This window comes from Cephus cinctus, unplaced genomic scaffold, assembly GCF_000341935.2.
Source record: "Cephus cinctus unplaced genomic scaffold, Ccin1 Ccin1_scaffold0468, whole genome shotgun sequence".
In the NCBI taxonomy this organism is placed as follows: Eukaryota; Metazoa; Arthropoda; class Insecta; order Hymenoptera; family Cephidae; genus Cephus; species Cephus cinctus.
In genome coordinates, this window is record NW_014333144.1 from 135,368 (window position 1) to 153,820 (window position 18,453).

At 33.5% G+C, this 18,453-nt stretch overlaps 2 protein-coding genes across 5 annotated transcripts in view; one reads left to right on the plus strand and one right to left on the minus strand.

Annotated features, from left to right (window-relative positions):
* LOC107268096 (probable glutamate receptor) overlaps positions 1 to 18,297 on the minus strand; it is a 35,494-nt gene extending 17,197 nt beyond the window's left edge. The window contains exon 1 of one of the 2 annotated variants that reach the window (XM_015740495.2): positions 17,904 to 18,297. The gene's annotated coding sequence lies outside the window, so the exon portion shown is untranslated. The remainder of the gene's footprint in view (positions 1 to 17,903) is intronic. The other variant, XM_025085365.1, reaches the window with a different exon arrangement.
* The window catches only part of LOC107268097 (putative inorganic phosphate cotransporter), a 39,089-nt gene that overhangs the window by 1,191 nt on the left and 19,445 nt on the right, over positions 1 to 18,453 (plus strand). The window contains exon 2 of one of the 3 annotated variants that reach the window (XM_025085370.1): positions 10,005 to 10,162. The exons of the other annotated variants lie outside the window; for them this stretch is intronic. The gene's annotated coding sequence lies outside the window, so the exon portion shown is untranslated. The remainder of the gene's footprint in view (positions 1 to 10,004; positions 10,163 to 18,453) is intronic. 3 annotated transcript variants of the gene reach the window in all.

An 18,453-nucleotide genomic window follows, 5' to 3' on the forward strand; every position in this document is an offset into this window, starting at 1 on the left:
AGCACAAAGAACAGTAGGCATTACAAATGTGAGGCTAGTTGTGTATAAGTTTATACATATTGGTTTATATAATAATACCGTAACTGGAATTGTTTTCCATATTGTTATCATTAGTTTTTTTTCACAATAGTCCAGTAGTGTCTCATACTAATTTTTAGATCACTACATACCATTTAACTAAATAGAAATACAGGCACCTCCATGGAGTGGTATGTTTTTAATACATGTTTGATCTTGGCTTTTCATTGTTTTATTACAAATGTCCGTAATAACGTATAACAGCTGCGTAAACTTTATTATAAAATTTTGTTTATTTTTATATATTTACAAAATTGATGAATCCATCAGCGTACTGATTCAGTTTTCATCATGGAAACCTTGAGCTTTTATTATATGTTGAATTGAAGCCGTAAGACTTTTGACCCTGTTTACTAGAAAGGGTGCATACAATTACATACCTGGTTTCGCATATGGGAAAGAACGCACTATTCCGTATATATTGTTTCAATAGTGAGTTAGGTTATAGATTTTTTAATGTTCCATTATCTGGGAGATAATGTACAAGTACAAGTACAAGCTAGAAATAGTGAGTTAAAAACAGAAATTCGTTATAGGAAAGGTGAAAGTCCTGAGAGAAAATATATTGCGATCTTAAATGCCATATGGTATGCAGTGAAAAGACACATCATGTATATTAAATTATTTACAAACTTGAAAAAAATAAAATGAGACATTACGCGAAGCGGAAAAACATAAAAGATATACAATGTGAAGTTTACAAATTCAAGAGCATAAATCAAGTATGAGAAGCAATGAGTACTGAAATCCTCAGCCGAGTCGCGCTGCAGTAGAAATTTGTATTATTTTTTTTAGTAGTAATAGTTATTACTATTATAAAGAGATATTCATATCAATGAGTCGATTTTAACTGCGGCCGCCAAGTATACCAAAACTGCAAAATAGGAAATCATAAATTAATTATTAATTATAGGCACATTAATAATGAACTCTCATCCAGATAAAATGCATATATGTATAGCTTTGACCGTTAAATTATTATTTGCATTACAGTTTCAAATAGTATTATTGAAAAGTGAGAGGATGAAACATGTAATAATGTAATCTTCAATTTTTAATTATTGCTAACGTCAATACTGTGTTAATAATTCCAAATTGTATGTATGAATCATGTTTGTTTTTTAAAATGGCAGCAATTGGTTTTAGACCCTTTAACTCTTTCATGACCAAGATCGTGTCCATAACGCGGATTGCTGAAATGGGGCAATGATCGACCCCAAGAAGTAACACATTTTGATATTTCGAATTCAACGTCTAAATTCCGAAAATAGGCGACCAAAAAACAACTGATCCGATTGAACCGAAAATTGGTTCTTACGTGTTTTGCAGATCACTGATTTCAAATCCAATGTCAAAACTGAAAATTAAAATGGTAGTTTCATTTGTTTGTAGGCCACATTGAGTCCTTTGTTGTGAATTTTGAATGTTTGCCAGTGAATTCAATATCATTGACTTCAAAAATCCTCAGATACCAATTTTCGTTTAAGGAGGTATTCTACTCTAAAGGGTCAGAAGAATCGATTTTTTCCCGCATTTTTCACAAGTATTTGGCATGTAAAAGGATTTTGCTGGATTCGAACAAATAATAATGTTTTAGGGTCTCATAAGCAGAGGTCTCACCGTACGCTCCGCCCAGAGAAAAACTTTAAACGTATTTTTCTCGAAACCACTTTTTTCAAACTGGTTTGCATGATATCTCAAAATGTATTTTAAATTGCACTCAAATTTTGCTCACATATTCATCAGATGTGTGGCTATCGCCTAAACTAGAATTAAGTAGAAGTGATTTTTATTTCTATTTTATATTGCTTTAAAGTTGAAAAAAATAGGTAAAAATGAATACACCATTTTCGAAGTAGCGCCATTTTTTTAATTTTCATTTTTTCCCCCAATTTTAGTAAGAATTGTTTTGTCTTTTCTTGTTTCCGATGAAAAGAACGTCCGGAATCGTGAACACCAGTTTGTATGTGGTTTTTTTTTTTCTTAATGGAGTCACGTCGGCCGGCAAACAGCGATTGTATTAAAAAAAATTTCAATCAAAAAATTTCTGTGGATACCTGAAACGTGTAGTAGCCGAAAGAATCCCGTCTCAAAAGACATTATAGTATTTTTGTAAATTCACAAACTTAGGATAAAAATCAGGACTCCATACTAGAATACCCTTACAGGAAATGGAACAGGTTATTGTTACATATAATTTGTCATACAGACGAGGCTGAAAGCGAGGAAACTTCGCACCCAAAAATCTTTGAACAGAAAGCACTATCACTTATTTCATTACACAAAATTGAAGCCTTTCGATAAAATGTCTTTACCTGCGGAGCCGAATTTCGTAATTATTCTTTAGAGAACATATAAAATATAACTGAATCTAGAAAGTGACAACATTTCTATTTATCATAGCGACCCCACAATATCTGTGCCATCTCCTATTTACATTTGATCCTCGTGTTGCGCAGAACAACCGTTGAAAATTAAAAAAAAGGGGGCATACAGGAAAAGCTTTACATCTATCACGTTTATACGACATCGCTGCACTTGAAATTGTTATCGTATAATCAATAAAGAGATTTTTGGCTGCGAAATTTTCTTGCTCCCAGCTTCGTCCATGTAAAAAATTACCCATACAAATATCCTATATTGGGCTGCATTGACTGAGCCATTTTTAATTTCGGAATTTTTACTTCGTATTCGATAATGAATTCAACACTGGCTTATAATAACCTTGTCATTGGATCAGTGCCTCATTTCGGCCATTACAGGATTAAATCTACTCAACCTTTGAATTCGAAATCAGTTTCCTGCAGTCTAAATGCTGCAATAAGAATCGCAAGAAAAAGGGTTTTGAGCTAAATGAAATGTAGAATTCAGTCGAAAATAAGTAGGAGTAGGGCTGATCAATACGAGATATTAAGTTTATAAAGCTTCTAACGAAGAAGGTGTCGATGGTTCATATCTCTCATAACTTCTCGAAACGTTTTTACTGGTTACCCTACGCAGAATCCGGCGGGTACACAGGATTTGCTATTTTCGAGTTACGGATATTGTGTGTCGTTCTCCCATTAGCAATTCACATAAAATAATAAAGTATTTCATTAGGGGATAATGAATAAGTAATTAATGACAAATTTTGTGATACACAGTTTACAAACGTTTTTCTTCTTTTTAGGCTCGAACACCCCGCGTGAAACATGTCGAAATGTATTTAGGTATTCGTTAACGCAAATAAGACATTACCGTATGTTCTATGGAGTTTTCTGTAAACAGGAATGTATGCCCGCGTGTGATTTTTATCTAAAATACGGGTTATACCGCTTGGTTTAAGCTGCTAATTAGGGTGAAATTTACAACAAAAATTATGAGGAGGTGATTTAAGTTTTGTTTGTAACGAATGCATAATATACAACCATGTGATTCAAAAAGTCGTATCCTGTTTGCCTCGATATTTATATTTTTCCTTTAAAATATGATTAAATTCCTTTCCCTTTAAAATATAAATTGGATTTATTTTTGGTGCTAGTATAAGAAATACCTTGTCGAAGAGAAATAATAGTACATTATGCATCAAGGGAGTAAAGTCGTTGATTATTCCCGCGGGTGAAAGTTTAGTGCCCGAGCGAAGCAAGGGAAGTAAATCACCGGAGGGAATAATCGACTTTACTCTCGTGTTACATATAGTGCTTTATTCACGACTGAGCTATAATAACCACTTTATTCCCTGAAAAGTGGGACTTACTCAGCCACCGTCATTGTGATGGAAATATACGTTTTTTCAAATATTCAAAAAATTCAAAATGTTTAAATTTTTCACCTTATCAAAACTTTGAAAAATTTTCAAAAATTTTTAAAATTTTCAAAATTAAAAAAAAATTCAAAGATTTGCGGGAAAACCAAATATGCGGGAATAAAATGCTACTTTAGTCCTACTTTTCAGGGAATAAAGTGGCTATTATAGCTCAGTCGTGAATAAAGTATATTATTTATTGTTCAGTTAGATTTAAATTTGGTACGAGGGAGATTTATGGGTCTTTGAATCCGAGTCCAAACAGAATTTGTAATCTCAAAATGACTGACCTATAAAAGCGGCTCAAAGTTCTCAAAGTAGACTTTTACATCTGCATTTATGTGATTCTGATTTACCCTGTTAAACACACATATCATAAAGTCGTCCTGAAGTCGTCCTCTTTAAAGACGCCATAAACGCGACAACTTAAACACATCTTCCAAAAGATGTCATAACTAAGAAATTCATAATTCTTATTGAGTATAGTATGTGGCAATATAATATGTAAAAAATACGAAACACGAGAGTATTGCTGCAAACAAAAATCACTATACTCGGATAGACTTGTAAGACGGCTACGACTCGTAGCACTAAGTTGATGCAAGTGATTGTCTAAAAATTTACAAATATTCTGTTGAATTAACTTATACAAATTGCATATCTTAAATAATTTATCAAAACGTTACAATTCATATTGTTTGTTGTATTAACTCGAACAGTGTAGCGTTTTTCTTGCACAACGCAGATGTGGCCGAATGGACCTCATGCTTAAAAAGATTCGAAAATGTCTTTCTAAAAATCTGAAAAAAATTTATCTGTCATGCTTCAGGCTTCTACTTTAGGATAAAATTTTGAAATATAAGGTTTGTCGAATTAATTGATTGTGTCAAGGCGCTCTTCCTTGGTTTCACAATTGGGAAAGTTTCAAATGTTGACCTAGATCGAATGGATCCTACGCCTATACCCCGCCTGCTACGGGCTAATTTAATCAACATTTTATTTAAGGTTCCTACATACATATATTTTTTTTGAGTTTAATTATTCAAAATATTCGTAATATATGATGGAGTTTATGACATCATTGTATGAAATAATTTGGCAGTAATTCTCTAATATCATTCATTTCTATTAATACAAGCATATTTTTCTTTCTTGTTCGATAGGACGTAAGATAATCAACTTGCATCTAAAGATTATCTCGTAAACCTATATGGCAAAATAATTTCTTTTAAGTAGTAAATTTTAAGAAAGGTGTGTTAACGTAACATAACAGCTACGTCATGGTCCGACTCCTATTAATCTTTCATGCTAGCGCCCCAATAAAATTCTAGCAAACTGGAGCAAATTATTATGTATAATAATGTCCAACCTAACCTAACCTAACGGAACGAATATTTCAATGTAGTCAGAAAAACTTCTGATTAACACTTAAACTTTAAAACATTTTAATTTTTAAATTAAAATGTGCAAAATCAAAATGGCTGATTAAAATGGCAGACTAAATTTTCAAAAAATCGTTAAGTTCATATGAAAATTGATTATCGGGGATTTTCAAAGTACAGTAAGACCTCTTAATATCGTAACTCTCAATAACTCTTCATTTTCTGTATACCTATCTTTGTGCTAACCCCAACATCTCTGAGCCCACATTTTCACTCACACTAGATATTTCTGCGCAAGTGCAAGTTGAGAAAGTGGAAAGATTTGTTATTGAAAGGTTTTACTGTATTTGAATCTAAATATAAAGAAAAGATTTTCAAAAGGAAGATGGCAGACTCAGTATGACCAGTCCCGTGGCATGAATTGTTCGGATCGGTTTTTCGAATGTCCGTCGCCATGGTCACGAAATTTCAATACACGTCGCGCTAGCAGTATTCTTCCCAGTATCCTTGAAAATGCGTTTAATGCGAAAGATCAGGTCGAGCTTGGCAGAACACTACTAGCGCCACGTACACGACGATAGAGGAGTTGAAAAACGCGAACAGAACGAGAATATTTATTGTATATAGACAGTGGCGAGCATGTCAGGGACCTGAGTATGACAAACCAAAATGCCAAAAACCTAAATCAATAAGTCTACGACCTCACGGTACATCTAAAGTATTCCATGAGGTGGTGGCTTCGTATCCCAATTTTGCACGTCATGTTAAAAAAAATGTTTACTTTTCTTTCTTATGTTTTTTGTTCGCATAAGATATACATATAATGTTATATATAGAACTATTAAAATTCGAATCATTTTATATGCGGGTATTCATTTAACTGGCTCTGTTCTGCCCCAAATGCATATTCGTAATTGTTCTTTACTTTAAATTACTTAAATTTAATGACAATCTCTAAATTGTGTATCTGGATGCATTTATTTTTCTGGCTTTCTTACTTGAACATTTTTCTTATTCCTTTTTTGTAAACAGGCCAGGGGCATGCCCTAACGGTGAACTCGACCTCGGGTGTTCCAGTGCTGAGTCCGAAAAATGTTTTTTTTTTACTGAGGTTAGATTTTTTACTGGTAACAAGGCTATGCGTGGCATTCTTGCGAGAAAAGTAACCACACTCAATCCAACAGTCTGTAGTCTAAGTTTGCATAAATTTTATGCTCTATATTTTCTAGAAAAGACAGCTTGAGACTATACTTCAGTCACTCCGCGTATACACACTGCTTGAGTGGCATGAGTGCAACATTCCAGAATCTTTGGCTTAGTCGTTAATAAGCTAAGAACGCGTAGAAACGGTTAATTAAATGAAATAACAATTAAATGCAATAATATTCTTCATAAATATAGAATATAAATATATCGAAGAATAACTACCGAACATATTACTCGCATTGAGTAGAGCGTATAGCATTATGTGCGGTTCAAGGTATTTATCATTTATCTAATTAACAAATCTCTAATCACTTTCTGATTAGCTTTATTATAACACTACTAACGTCAGAGCAAAGATCTATGAGTAGCTTTTTAATTGATTGAATGGACTATTTATCTCATATCAGTAGCTATCACATTAAATTGACAAGAATTGTGAAATTTTTCTGACAGTTAAAAGCTAATCTATCATTTATTAGATCACCGAGCCATAGATTAATCAAGCGATTGGCGTGACATTATCTTAGAGCGACGTACAAGTATCTGTGAAGATCTTTTATTAATAAACAATAATATGTCTCTATCGTATTAGTATGACGCAAGGGCGATCACAACGATTCTCATATCAAAATGATTTTTTTGATATTAAGCGGAATCATGTTTGCATTGTTGTTGTCAGCGATAATTAGATGATAGAAAAAATATGGTCACACCATCATGTTTATTATATCCAATTGTATTACAAAAAGATTCATAACATTTACACAATCTTTTACATTTTAACATTAGGATGTTTATTAGGCCGTATCTCAGGGAAAATGATGGGTCACAAAAATCGTTACGAAAATACGTAACACTTGAAATTCTGATATTGCTAACGCGTGATTCTGTGAAAATGCATAACTCATAAATTCTTATAATGTTAGTGCGCCATTTCTGTGAGAGTAGCGGGGGTATATATATATATATACATACATATATGTATGACACAGAATTTGATAATTTCTAGAATTCCTATGTTTCGCAAATTTCCTATATCTCGATTTGAAATCTTGTATCTTGTATGTCCTCCGTTGGTTGCGCGAAGTGCGAGATCTGTGGATTTTTATTTTTTTTTTTATAATGAATCTTCTAAAGATGATATTATTATTTCTACAACTAAAATAATATATCGGGTTTAAATTTACTTTCAATTTAAATAACTATTTGCATGTTCAAAAACTCTCTGAATACGTTTCAAGAATAAAAAATACAAAGGTTTTATGCGTAAACAGAAATCCTGCGTCTGAGAAATGACTGATTTATAATTTTTTCTACGCATACATACATATAGATTAGTGTCTGTTACGCTACCACCTGAAAAACTTCTAGATTAGGGCCCAGAAAAAATCTAATCAAAGGAGAGCGCTGAAATTTTAATATTGAAAAGTGTCTCAATGAATTAGAAGTTTTCTCATTTAATTAGTATAGGCCAATTTTTATTTTTGATCACTATTTAAATATGTTGGCGGCGATTTTTGTCACAATATTCTGCAAGGCATAATTTTGTAAAGAATTGAATTTCCTACACAAATGTCCATTGAGCCACTCCTGTAAATTTAACCGTTCGAAATCTATGAACGTTTAAAGTAAATTATATATGTAGATTCACCTGTAAATATCTATGAAGCTATCTATTAAAATTATAATATAAATGATATACGGAGAGAATTTTTTTACATTGAGTCAGGTAAATTTTATGGTGGAAAGCAGTAAAAATTGCAAATAACAATATTTACTGTGTGCACTGTAAAATTTACTTATAGCTACTGAAAATATCGTGTTTATAATCAATAAGTCATGAAATGGTAATGATGTTTCACAATTACTGGTTTCTACGATCAATTTTATCGTGAATTTCATATGAAAATTATCGAAAAATTCTCTTCGTATAGTTTCGTTAAACTATTGCTTATAAATATATGTTACATTTTCTAACTTCTTTTTTCAATATTCGCAGAATTTTTCCAGAACCTAACTCCCGTAGATATGAAGATTTTTCTGCACTTCGTCATTTAGTACCATTATTCCTATTAATCTCGTATTTCATGTTAATATTCGCAGTAGCACTATTTATACACATTGAGAAATATACGACCTCGGTGCATGATCCGGCAGTGGTACCGTATTCAATTTTGACTAGTAAAATTTAACCTCAGCTCTACAGTTTACTACGTATCGCCTAGCTATGAAAAAAAATATTTCGTACCATTAAATATATACTATTGATTGTGATTGAAGCATACTAAAATTATTCATTATTATGTTAAATGTTTTATATTTTCTCTTTTACATTACTTAATATCAGAATCTAATGTCGCGCTTCGATTAGAGGTGATAGGTAGCAGAAAGAGACAACAAATCTTACGGGTGAACTTTATTGTAACATTCTCCATAGGACTTGTTCATGCTGTTTGCGTAGACATACCTTTCTACTCCTTTCTCACTTTGTCTTCTCGCCTCTTTTCTCTTCGCTCTCTCATCGCCCCTTCACTGCTATTTCTTTTAGACCTCCCACTTTTTTACTATTTCACCGGAATCTTAAACAACTTCTTCTTGGAGCAAGTAGAAAGTTTATTGTCATGTGCGTGCTTCCGAGTTTATAGATTGCAGACGTGTTTTACTGCTGCTACTGCTGCCGCATACCGTATTCACACTGCCTTTTGCCGACTTTTTTAATCATTTGCACTTAAACTGATATGCGAGAATACATCCGAAATCTTTTAAAATTGACAGCGTTGTTCTATTATACCTTCGCTGTTATATTGGAAAAATAACTCAATGTAGACGAGCAAATTTATGGAAAATCTTATTTTGCAGACAATAATATCAGTTATAGGAAAAACTGATTTTTAGAAAGGTCTCCTTCATGAGAAGTGGCGCCTGGTTGCTAATTGGGATAGAACATGCTTGCTTTTGCAAAATGAAATGACAAACTTTGATACGATGTCACATATAAAAATACTCTAGCAGCAAAGCTAAATCCCTGGATTTACACATAACTCGTACTTTTATGCACTAACCACATTATATTTTAAATCTAACAATACCTTACATTTCACGTTTATAACGATTTATAATAAAATATACAAATGGGACATTCGGTAAATACTGTTAATAGATCTGGAACTGCCATACTAAATATACATTAAATTTACATGTGTTACAATTAAAAATTCCTCCGACGCTAATTTAATATTCCAATTTCTAATTTACGGTTGATAACTCCTTCATGAGAATCAGTGGCAATGGCTTCGAATGATGAATGATGTTAGAACCGCACTAATTGAAAAATAATACAAGTTGTAGAATAGTACATTATAATACAACTTCCCTCACTTGTATCATAATGTACTATTAACATCTTCATTAGAATTCAGAGGTATTAAAAAGTAAAAGATTTAAAAAAGTACGATTTTTTAAAAAATTTTCCAAGGTATAGGGTCTTGAAAATATATGTCTGTAAACTAGTATAGCAAAATTTGTAAAATTTACGCCGCAATGAACATTTCAAGGTACAGCACGTGATAGAATAACAAATCAAACCAGGTACATTCTGACTAAGGATGAGGACAGTCCTATCACATCTGTAAATTAGTGTAAATTATTAAACAACAAAACTTCTTTGAGAAAGAAGAAGGTACCTTTATGACCTCCGGTTAGCTGGTTATCGGTAAGTGTTATAAAGTTTATATGAATCGCATAAAATTAGTATGAACGAGTTTAATCGTGTTTTTCTAGAAACTATGTTTTTCACATTAATGTCCATATGTCTTATGGACCAATCTTTTGAGCCATTTGAAATTTGATAAGTTGCTTCGGAAAAAATATCTCTTGATCGCATGTAGTAGATTTAAGCCTAAATAATTTTTTTTTTCTACAGCTCGCCCAAGATGAAATAATAGTATCCTAAATCGATAAACATTTTTTTAGATGCTGCCATTTTGCTAATTTTTTTTGTCACTTAATCTAGTAACAATGAGAAGCACATTCACGTAAATTAAAAAGTATTCAAAATTTCAATTAACATATGTGGAAACTTCGATAAGGAAATGTGTAATAATTAGTTTGCAAAAAAAATTCCCAGAATCATCACGAAAACCCATTTCTAGGCTAGAATTAAAGTAAAAGGCTCTGAAAATATGTTGAAGTCGATTGGAAGTATTAAATCTTGTGACTGGAAAGATTCTTTCTACCGTAAATTCACTAGATTTTAAGCTATCCTAACGTAGCGTAGAGTTCACAGCTCCATTCGAGAAATTTTGAAAAATTCGGTGTGGTCATTTAATGTTACCTAAATAGCAACGTGACATAAGCTGGGTCCACTACATTTGATTTTTTCAACCGGAACTACCAAAGGGTGCAGCTCAAAAATCGCAAAGTGTTGAGAATGTAAGCCCTTAATTAATAAAGATTTTTAAAGTCATTCAGAAGAATAAAGAACATGGTCGCACACGTCCAGACAATTAATTTGTGTTAGGGGTTGTTTTTTTGGAGCCTAGGAATGCAGCTTAAAAATCGCAAAGATTTGAAAATTAAAATTTATAGCATGATATATTTTTATAATGAATAAAGAACAGTTTCGAAAGCAATTAAACTTAAAATAACATAAGAAAGGTATATAAAGGGGTGGTTTTTTCAGAAGGGGTGGTTCGATTTAATTGCGACTAGGCGCATTCGACAGCCCTTAAATAGTCCAAAAATATGATGTATAATAAGTTGAGGTTATCATTACAGATGAGTGAGAACGAGTGTGGTGGATCTAGCTTGGGCCCAAGCTGGGTCCACCACACATCCACCCCTTAAGGAGGTGAGCCCTAAAATCAAGTATGGGGTCCAAAAGTAGTCCTAAATGAGCCCTAAATTATGCAATAGTTCCGGTTGAAAAAATCAAATGTGGTAGACCCAGCTTATTTCACATTAAATAGCTGATATGTACATATAAAAACTTTTGCAGCAGGCATGCAAATACCACCTGTCACGGAAGTAATCAATGTATACAAAAAATAGGGACCAAATAAATCTTTACATATATTTATATGTATATGTATAATACATTATTTCTAAAATTAATACATATACAGGAAATCCTGGACTTGCGCGATTAACTAATTCGATTGAATTCAAGTTGAATGTTTTTTAAATATTATGTATTTGTACATGTACGTTTGTATCAAAGAATAATGAAGGTTGGACATCCGAACCGCGTATCTACGTGACTCGAGCGGATTCGTAGATCGGGCGAGGGGTAACACTGACACATAGACGTATGTGAAGACTCCTTTCAGATTACGTGACCTTTGGGAATGGATGCAATACGAAAAAACTTATTTATGAACAAATTTTTACCTAATTTCTGCAATTTTTTCGCTAGAGAACGCCGAAAAACTGTAAAAAGTCATTTTTAAGAAAGATATAACATATTATCCCATTGCCTTTTTGCCCCCATTTTTCTTAAGTCTAAAATATTATATGAACACCATTCACCATAAAAAGGCATTTACAACGGCAAACTAATGTCTTTTTTAACTGAATTTCCGACTGTATGGCATTGGTATTCTAAGCTAAACTAACCAAGCCTATTATAAAATTCTGAGTCCCTAACAATGGATAAATTTTAAAAATTCGCTGTGAGCATAACTGGATTGTTCCAACAATTGTCATGGAATCACACAGAATTTTTAAAGCCGGAAGTCCCCGTAATACCATATAATGCGCACCAAAAATTGATCTCGTGTATTACTGTATTTAGTTTTTATTTAGATATACTAATAAAATGAAAAGATGAGGAAAAACGAATGAAAGAAATATACACGTATATACCAAAATATATATATGTTATTTCTCCCAATTATTTAATGTATATGTACGTCTCAGCAAACACAATATTACATGTAACGTACAAGCAAGTTGTAAATTTTCACTTGTTTTCATAAACTCAGTACAACGGCGGTATTAGGTTATTGTTACGTTGTCAAACGCATAAACTGAAGTTACTTATAATGTCCATTTAATTTCTATCGTAAAACCAATATCAGTTAATTGGATTAAAAAAAAATACAAAGTAAGGTACAATAAAGGCGCTGAAAAGACGTGAATGCATTTGAAATTCATCGTGTTTATGTCATAGGCGAGGCACCTTCAACATTGTGAAATGTATTACATTAACCACTTTTTACTCGAGTTTTCGACAATTTTTTACTAATTTTACATCATTCTTGGCATAAAACAACAACACGTTTAGGACGCCTAAATGGCGAAAAATGTATTGTCTGGCATGTTGAAAGTCCTGTGTGACGGTTGTAGCTTTGTCGTATGTATCATAAATTTTAATTCACATCACGTCACGGCCAACAGACATTTTACGGCACGAATGAAGTGTTTTCGTAATACTTTAAGCTAATAAATATTTGACCAGATGTCAACATAGTCGAGTGTTTTGCTAGTGGCATGTCTATGCATTACAATTCTTGTATTGGCAGTATCGGTATAAAGGCTACTATTTTAATAAATTATTTTTCAGAAAAATCGAATATTTTGAAATATCCACGAATAATCTCGGCAGGAAATTTCTATCGTGAGTTCAGGGTTTGCCAGAATCTCGACTGGAGCTGTATGGACCTATCTAGGTCTTTACTAACTCTTTAATATTAAAAATGAAACGTCTACTGAAGAAGGAACGTCGATTGTTTTTCAACGTGGCACTAGTGGCGATCTAGGTTCTTAATGTAACTTGTTTCAAGACAGGCGTTCCAGATTGTTGGTTAGTTAGGTTAGGGTTAGGGTTAGGTTTGGTTGATTTATTTACTTCAGGCAATTAGTAATATGCAGCCATTGACTTGGCACATTTACCTAAGATCTTGCAAAATTATGTATTAGGTATGATTCGTTATTTATATATACTGCCTTGAAACTCACGAATTGCCTGTATATAGTTTTAGGATTTATATGTCTCGTTTGCGTTAGTATACTTTTGTAATGTGATGTAGCTTGGAATCTACTCTTGGACGATTTTGCACGTTCAACACAATTTACACGCCCTTACGCAAGACGTCCCTGTGTCGGCAAAATTGTCACGCAATGACGTTCTCGGATATTTTTTCATGATAACTATAGTCAAGCTCATCAACAAGATACACGACACTCTTCACATTCTTAAGATAATCAAAATAATTTCTGTTATCTGCCAAGTAAGATAGGTAGATGACTGCTTTGTTTTCTCTTGGTATACGTGTAATTTTCAACCGGAGATTCACTTTATTGTCATATAGTGGAGTCTTCCTTCTCTCATTAGGGTTAGAGAATCAAGTGGCACTTTCATGAGCTCTCATGACACATGCTTGAAGACTTATTCGTTTGCTTCTTCTCTCACACTGCCCTTCTCAGTTATCAGTGTAATCGAATAATCCGAAAATTGTCCACATCCTCATTTAAGATTTCTTGCGTGTCATGTCTCGTGTACGCTAGATTGTCAAATATGTCCACTGCATAAACAACATTCTGAAACTAAGTACGTTCACTATTTCACACTCATCATATTCAATTTTAGGTGTTTGCTATCTTTTTCCCATGTCATCGCATAAAGACTTGCTTATAAAGGACGAAGGTAACTAAAAATTTACATTGCAAATGAGAAATTACCAAGTCAATGACATTAACGGCGACGGCGTAACAAGTATGATAAATGATAACTGCACGAGTTAAATTTAATGAGAAATGCATTATTTTGGTTCAATGATATTAATCGTTTAATTACACGCACGTTAGCCATACCTTTTTTACTTCAATTACTTATCTTCAACACACACTAAGTTTTTTCTTCTTGTTCTTTCTTATTGATTTACACCTCAGTAAAGGTCAAATACCAATCACATTGAATGTATACGAGTGTTGAATGAACTGCTTTGCAGCCGCCGGTAATGAAGCAATAATCAAGATTTCCTAGCATCAACTCCGAAGAGAAAATGTTTTACCGACTAAGACCTACAGTAAATCGTAAGATAAGTGTTATTTTTGTCATTGATACACCTAATTTGTAGATGTCGCTGGTAGAACGCACGATACGTAACGTGAATTGGTATAACACCAAAAATATTTTTTCAAAACAAAACGGTTACGCCAAGTATTAAAAGTGTAGCCATTTCATAAAAAATAAACAAGCAAAAATATTAAATCAAATCCAATAAATTAGCCAAGCAAAAATCCTGTGGTGTACTGGTATGTGTGAGGCACGGCCCGGCGAGAGGGCACGACAAATGTAAGAGCGTGCGAACGAGTCAGTCATTGAATTCGAGGCTCAAGCACACACGGTCTCCGTCAATGATAAATCGGAAGAAATAAAAGCTTTTGGTTGTGGTCAAGGGAGCCGATTTGTTCGCAGGTTTCTTAAGACCTTTCCCGTACATTACAATCTCCTAGGTAGATGCTTAATAGACGTACATGTTTCTCTACAAAAAACTTGGTGGGTTGAGCACGGATTACGAGAATTAATTGAAACTAGGGTTAAAAATAATATTTGATGAGATAGCAGCTAAAACGCTTGAACAGCCTGGTTATAGGCGCTGGGATGATAAAATCTAGAGATGCGTAAAAGAATTTTACGCAACGTTACCTCATTATGCCAGCATTGTATACTATAAAGATGAATAATAGAAAAGCTCATATTTTTGTAGACGACATGTTTATTCGAACTACCCTGGACTGTAATGTTCTTGATTTACTCAATGCTAAGAAAAAAGTATCAGATGCAATGAATTTGCCGAGCAGAAGGTGAAATACTATTTAAATCCTAGTCTCAAGCAAATTGACTCTTGCGTCCAGTCATTTTCAATTACTTATACTTTTTTTTCTGGTGTTAAGCAAAAGTGATGGTTATTGTCAAAAAGTTGGTCTCCAGCACCCTACCGGTGCTGAACTATGGAATACCAAAAGCCATCGTAGACAGGATACATTATGTATCCGCTGAAAAATGAATAGTCCAGCTTAGTCATGAATAAGACAGAGTGGTGTTACGTTGTGTTTCCTTAACGCAGAAAAACTTCAAAGTAGCAATAGATTTTGCAAGAAGTCTGTAACTCTCTACCTACTTTTAATGCGGTAAAGCTTACTCAGTTTTTTTAAGTATGCTCTACAAATTAACCATCTAGACATTTCATAGCGTTAATTCTTTAAATATGATAACCTGTCTATTTTGAATGAATTCATTCAGACAAACTGTCTATTTCAATCAACTGAAGTCCTTTCGACAGACAATTATAATTATTAAATATAAAGTACCTATGTAGCAAATGCATGGAGCATTCTTTGACATAAATGAGCAATCAGAGTGAAGAAACAGGAAAAAAGCAATCCATGCCGCATTAAAATACCTCTTGGTAAATCCATTGCTTCCCTTTGTCTAATATTTGAAACAGCTGACAACAACAAAATTATTCGAAATTAGCAGGAGGTGAAATACAATTTATATCCTTGTTTCAAGCAGATTGATTTTTGCGTTCAGTGATTTTCAATAACTTATACTTTTTTCCTGGCGTTGAGTATAACAGCCAAACCCCATTGCTGACAGGTTCAAATAAAGCTATCGTCAGCAAAGCTATGAATTTTTTCCACACATCGAATAGATTAAAAGAAATTTACATCTTTGATTTACATTGAAGACTACATGTGTTCAATGGCTCGTTGCGCATGCGCGTCTCGAATCGATATGCCTGTGTCGCGTCGAAGCTCATACGTAATGCGAGGAGACAAATTTTTTAAGATTGTGTGAGAGGGGACAAATTGAGAAAAATTTTTCGACTGATATTGCTAAAATGCCAGATATCAGCATTGCGGGAACCGATTTTATTGGGCAAAGGCTCATTGTAAAGAAAAAAAAAGAAAAAATATTGGACCTGACACATTTTTCGCCCACGACATATACCCGCAGATAATTCAAGTTATTTCATCGTAGCAGACGAAAAAGCGCCAACTAGCTCATACGTAATGCGAGGAGACAAATTTTTTAAGATTGTGTGAGAGGGGACAAATTGAGAAAAATTTTTCGACTGATATTGCTAAAATGCCAGATATCAGCATTGCGGGAACCGATTTTATTGGGCAAAGGCTCATTGTAAAGAAAAAAAAAGAAAAAAATATTGGACCTGACACATTTTTCGCCCACGACATATACCCCCAGATAATTCAAGTTATTTCAACGTAGCAGACGAAAAAGCGCCAACTTGGCGTCAATAAGAGTAGCGGTAGCGTCTCGTGAGGAGGCCGATTTTTTCTTTTATACTTGGCATCGAGACGCTACCGCGTCTCTTGATAATACAAGATGTGCCACATCACATATTTTTCGTATTACGAAGTTCCACAGGACCATATTACAATTTATATTTCTAATAAGAATTGAGAATTGAGATTAATCATTATGAATGCAATATTTTCTTAGCAAGGATAGGAAACCTCGTGGCATAACAAAATATTACTACAATGCTATTTACATTTTTAAGTTCGTGATAAGGAATTTAGTTACAATGCCGCGTATTGTTAAAATATGTATTTACTGCGTAAAGAGTACGTAATCGATGAACAATAAAAAGCATATTATTATCGCCGAGACAACACGAAATTAGTCGGATAATTATAGTCGACCTCATTAGTATGATATAGATTACAAAATTTTTTATAATATATGTTTTTATTTTACGTTGCAATGATAATATAAATAGTTGTCCATTGTTCGCAAAATTATCGGAAATGGAACTCACGATGTGCAAACATGCTGATGTTTGTCGTACTTTCGATGTACCTTCGTGATTGTATACATGTGCTAAAATAACTTATTTTGGGACAACCATATACGTCTACCTGTCTATGAATTACGGGAGTGTATCGTTCAGCGAATGTGTCATAGAATCCATATGTTATAAATGATATCATAGAGATGAGTCCCTTCATCGAATAACTTGTTCCCTGAACAAATTTTTAATAACGAGCAATGTTCCTTTGAGCAACAATATAATTTTCTCCTACTTACTGACCTTGTAGGATATTTTATGAGAATGACGTATCACAGGGAGACGATAATATTCCGTCGATGATATTTGATATTGGATCACGTGAGACAAGCTAACATATGTATATCAAATTCCACATGACAGCCGATACGATCATCATAAATGTCATTGATATTTATATTGGCATTTCACGACGTGAATAAACATACCATCGCTACGAACGTATAATATTATTATCTGTTTAACAGATTTACAGTTTAAAAATAAATTGTAAAGATATTAATTGATCCTTATCTGATGATGTAATGGTCTAATAGTATAATGTTTCGGGGTTAGAAGTCATGATGGGTTAGCAAAACGTAGAATTTTTTCCAGTAGGAGTTCACATAATGACATATTCCTTGCACGACTTACCAGTTACTCTCTGCCGTATTTGTCATCGAGTCTATCTCGTATGTATTGCTGCATCGTGGTTCACAGTCTGACGAGATCTTTAAATAACATGATTAAGCAATTTATCATACCATTAAGTATGCGGTAAATGCATGTGACGTCCTGACTTTAATTTTCTCGCGATGCCATATTCTAGGTAACTACTTTGTCACACACTTTTTCGTGTTATCAGACAAAAAAATCAATGTTTGTTCCATCTAAATAAGCTTGTGCTTTATTTCACGATAAAAATCATCGAACCACCACCGATTGACGTAATGACTTATACTTTCTTCCAAATAATACCGCACACTTGCAAGTAATTTTAACGGCTTTTCGTATTTTAGATCCATATATTATTATATATCCTCTCTTGCCACGTTACAGGAACTCATACACGCAATACTAACGAGTAATAAGTATCTACATGAGGCAAACATCTACGTATGAGGCAAACACTTCTTGGCAGATCTTAAGGACTATTTATAGTATTTCTTGCACATTATTTTATTCTTATCCCCCCCCCCCCCAA